This window comes from Lathyrus oleraceus, chromosome 7, assembly GCF_024323335.1.
Source record: "Lathyrus oleraceus cultivar Zhongwan6 chromosome 7, CAAS_Psat_ZW6_1.0, whole genome shotgun sequence".
Taxonomy (NCBI): domain Eukaryota; kingdom Viridiplantae; phylum Streptophyta; class Magnoliopsida; order Fabales; family Fabaceae; genus Lathyrus; species Lathyrus oleraceus.
The window spans coordinates 172185598-172190776 of NC_066585.1; the positions used below are offsets into that span (position 1 = coordinate 172185598).

Consider the following 5179-nt stretch of genomic DNA (forward strand, 5'->3'; position numbering starts at 1 on the left):
CAGATTGGTGATATTGGAAGATTAAAAAATCGTAAATCGAGTAAAGATTACGTAGAAGAGTTTGACATTGTGATGTATACAAGTCAAGATCCATATAGGAAATTTTGATTTTTTCAATTGTATTGTGGATTGATAATTGTATGAACACTTGCAAATATTTGTCAAATATAAAGGAACTATATATTTTCCAGTGGAAAACCATTGAAGAGTGCACGTAGGTAAAACGAGGATGAACCCCGAAGCATTATAAATCTTGGTGTTCTCTCTCTCTCTCTCTCTCTCTCTCTCTCTCTCTCTCTCTCTCTCTCTCTCTCTCTCTCTCTCTTGCATTTAATTTTGTAGTATTTCCATGCTTACGTATTTCAATTCTAGCGTAGTTTATTGTTGATTCAAATTGATAGCGATTTATTACGTAAGCATTAGGTTTTGTTGGAATTGAATACCTTGTTAAACTGGATTGATGATTAATATTCTGAAAAACAAATTTACGTTAGAACTCTTCACATTGAATTATGGGTGTACATGAACCGCTTTGGGTTGGGTTTGGCCAAACCCAATAATACCCAATCTATATAAGACACTTTGGTTTGGGTGATATAAAATAATCATCCGCTACATCAATGGATCAGTTTGGGCAAATCCACTAATTTTAAGGTTGGGTTGGATTGGGTAGTGGGTTGCCTAAATAAATTTTTCTGTTTTATTAATATTAAATTACTAAATGATGAGTCATCATATTTTTTCATAAAAATTATTCAATATTTTTATCTTTTTTTTTAAAGTTAGATAATCTATTTTTACTATTTTTTAGCATCATAAAATAATAAATGATACATCAACTAATAAAAAATATTATAAAATATTAGCAACAAACTAAAGTTGTATGATATAAAATTGTATTAGTATCAAAATAGCCAAAGAGTGAAATATCCAAAATTAGTTAAAGTCATGGTTCACCAAAATAGTAAATGTTCAAGAAACTAAAATTGCAACAACTAAGTTACTATTCATCAAAAACATTAAAATTGTAATAAAAAATATTTGATTAGTGAGTCAGTGAGTTTTTTGGGTTTGAATCTGGTTTTACCCGAAATCCAATTTTTTAATGATTTTTTAATTTTTAAATCCATATTCACCCAATTACTCGACCCAACCCACTTTCTAGATTTTTTTGGATGGGTTTGACCGGGTTTTTTTGGGTTGACCCAACCCATGGACACCCCTACATTGAATCATTGTGTAAACGCACCTCGTTGAATATACAATCGAATTAATCGAATACATAGTGTTTTATCATATTCATCTATGGTGTTTGTGAAACGATCTAGTGTTAACGTGATCAAAATTTCGAATAGTATAACTTTCACATTTTTGCATCAAACCTTCCGCTCGCAATTATTTTTGAAAATACTCTAATAATTTTTGTAAACTGCGGTTGAATTTGCGGTTGATTTTTTTTTGGGTCTATTCACCCCTTTAGACCGTTTTTCTATTCCCATATTCACACCCAACAATTGACATCAAGAGATTGTCTTTTGATTATGTCTAATCGACATCCAAAACTTGTGAATATGACGATCCTAAGGGGGCATATAATAGAACATCTGTTTTTAAAGGAGAAAATTATAGTTATTGGAATGTGAACATGTATGTAAACTTGTTATGGTTCACAAAAATTTGTGGTGTGCCTTCACCGAGGGAACATATATTCCAAAGGGCAATGACAACATTATTAAACATCCAAAATATTGGCATGATGCTGAAAACAAAAAGGTTTCATATTATTTAAAAGCGAGGAGCATACTTATTTGATTTAAGCACTAAAGTGTTATATTTGATTTCACATCATACGAGTGCTAAAGGTATGTGGGACGCTATCTAAACTCTCTTTGGGGGAACGAATGACGTCAAGGATTCTAAAATCAATATGGTTACAAAGAAGTTTGAACTATTCCCTATGGAACCCTGAGAATCCGTGGATTTCATGCAAACTAGATTCTCCCATTTAATCAACAAACTGCGCAATTTGGGTAAAACTTTTTCCAACAAAGATTGTACTAACAAAATATTTAGATCTATGTGTAGGGATAGGTAACCAAAGGTCACTGCTATAAAAGAATCAAATGATCATAGTACTTTGGACATTACAAATCTATTTAGAAAGTTAGTCGAGCATGAGAATGAGCTGAAACGACTCGTCGATAACGAAGTAAAGTTGAAAAAGAAAGAGAAAGGTAAAGAAGAGAAACAAGATCTTTCTTTGAAAGCTTCATCTTCTAAAGGTAAGAAGTCAAAGGAAGAAATTGATAATTTTGACGAAGAAGTTTCTAAAAAGGAAGAAATAAGTTTATTTGTCAGACTCTACTATAGATATGTAAAGAGAAACAAGCTCAAGCACACCGATAAAAGTCTAGTGAATTTTAGAAATACTCATCCACCCAAAAAAGATCAAACGAAAGGTCATGATGATATCACGTGTTACAAATGTGGAAAATTGGGACATTATAGAACCACTTGTCCAAGTCTCACAGAACATCATAAAAGTAAAGATAAGAATTTCTACAAGACAAAGAGAAAGAGTTCCAAAGGTCGTGGAGCCTAGATCACGTGGGAATAAGAGGATGAAAACTCCTCCTCTGATTCTTGCTCGAGTTCAGACGATGAGTGTGTCAACTTTTGCTTGATGGCACATAAGAAAGGTGAAACTTCAAAAGTATATAATTCTGATTCCGAAAATGAGTATTCTTATAGTAAATTGTTGAATGCATTTAATGACATGTATGTTGGTTCTATGAAAGCGTTTAAGAAAATTTCTCTCCAAAAAGATATTATTTTAAAACTTGAAGAGGAGATAAATAATCTTAACTGTGGCTTAAAATCTCTTAAGGAAACGCATACATCTCTAATGGATGAACGTTGTAATGTTTCAGATACTTTAGTTGAAAAGATGGAAGTTGTGTAATGTGTTGAGTGTACAATTTTAAAATTTGAAATTGAAACTCTTAAGGGACAACTAACACATGCTACTTCATTATCTTATACTTGTTCTACTTCTTCAAGTGAAAGAGTGAAGGTTTATAAGAAAAACCCTCGTGTCACTAAAAGAAATAGAAGAAGTATTTAATCTAAAGCTATATGTCATTATTGTGAAGATAAGGGTCACATTAGGCCTCTTTGTCATGTTAGGAAAGTTCAAGTTCCCAATGGTAAAATGACATGAATTTCTAAATATAACTCAACTAACCCTAAAGGATCCACTAGTTGGGGACCTAAATTACCTATTTGAATTGTCTCAGAAAAGTCTTGCCTCCGTAAAAAGATTATGCTTTCTAGATAGCGGATGTTCAAAACACATGACGGGAGATGCTTTCATGTTCATCAAGTTTGATGAGAAGGAAAGTGGTCACATCACGTACAGAGACAATACGAAAGATAAAATTCCTGGTGAATGTATCGTGGGAAATCCATCCACAATTACCATTGAAAATGTGCTTTTAGTCAAAGGGTAAACACAACTTACTTAGTATTAGTCAATTATGTGTCAAAGGGTATTCCGTAATTTTTAATACTCTTATTTACGTAATTGAGTCAAAGGGTATTCCGTAATTTTTAATACTCTTATTTACGTAATTGAGCATAAGACTAGTAATGGCCTTGTGTTTAAGGGTTCTAGGATTGAAAATGTATATATGTTTGATCTAGATGACGTGTCAATGCATGTAATTAAGTGTTTAGTAGCTAAGAGTGAAGATTATGGGTTGTGGCATAGACACATAAGTCATGTGTATTTTGACTTGTTAAATAAAATAGCATCCAAAAATCTAGTAGTTGGTCTTCCTAAAATAAAATTTTTAAAAGACAAATTATATGATGCTTGACAAATGAAAAAGTAAATGAGAGTGTCGTTTCATCCGAAGGATCATAACAGACGATGTCACTATTTCATATTGGAAGCATAATTGTGGTTGGTTGGTGATGACCGACTCCTGATGTGATGATGTTGATCTCTGATACAACAGCGCAGAAATAGACCTACAAGATCAACACTCCAATGTTCAAGTCAATTACAGAATTCAAAATAAATGAAATGGAATTATGAGAGAAAGTGTACCTTAGTTTCAATCTCCCGTATACCAATTATATATGATAAATAGTTTTATTTGTATTTTGCATTGTTGAACGGGATGCTTGGATCCGGCATTTCGCATGTCCAAAACTAATATAGTATGGCCGTGAAGTTTGATTAGTTTTAAATTCATCAAAACTTCAAATACATTAAGAATCTGATTTGAAAAAGTAATCAACTTGACTATTAAAAAAATAAAATAAAAAAAGTAATCAGGCTTAAGCTAAAATAATTAGCGTTATTAGAAGAAGTCACTTGTTTACAAGTTATATAAGCAACTATCAAAGAATTAAAGCAACCTGTGTCATGGTGGTTTCATATTCAATCCAATGGAATAAAATATAAGACTTCAAACGATGAAATTACATTTCTTAAGAATATTCATAATTCTATAATTATATTCTTTGAACCTTTTTTTTACTAGTACTATATGTCCGGTGAACATAGAAATGAAATATTAGAATAGCTCGAATGGATGCATTTTCCCACAACTCTAAACAGGTTCAATACATGGTTTTCTAGGTGGACCATCAGCATCTAAACGCCCGGTTTTAGCTTTCTTTGCAGGAGGACTTCACGGACATATAAGATCCATTCTTCTCGAACATTGGGAAAACAACAAGGATCAAGGCATGATGGTTCAAAAGTATCTTCCAAAGGGTGTTTCTTACTATGAAATGTTAAGGAAGAGCAAGTTCTGTCTCTGTCCAAGTGGTTACGAGGTGGCTAGTCCGAGAATAGTTGAGGCAATTTACATAGGTTGTGTTCTAGTGCTTATTTCAGATCATTGAGGAAGTCTTTTTCGGTTGAGGTTTCTGTTGAAGATATTCCGAAGTTGAAGGATATTTTGATGAGAATAACTCCAACACAGTATATAAGAATGCAGAGAAGAGTTGGACAAATTAGGAGACATTTTGAGGTACATTCTCCACCAAAGAGATTTGAGATTTGATGTGTTTCATATGATACTTCATTCTGTTTGGCTTAGAAAATTGAACTTCAGAGTCTATGATGATAAATAAATAAATTCTCCTAAGTCTTAATTTGTGACCA

General features: G+C 32.5%; 1 pseudogene; it reads left to right on the top strand.

Moving 5' to 3' along the window:
* Window positions 1–4556: 4556 nt before the first annotated feature.
* Window positions 4557–5148, top strand: LOC127102679 (probable glycosyltransferase At5g03795; annotated as a pseudogene).
* Window positions 5149–5179: the final 31 nt, after the last annotated feature.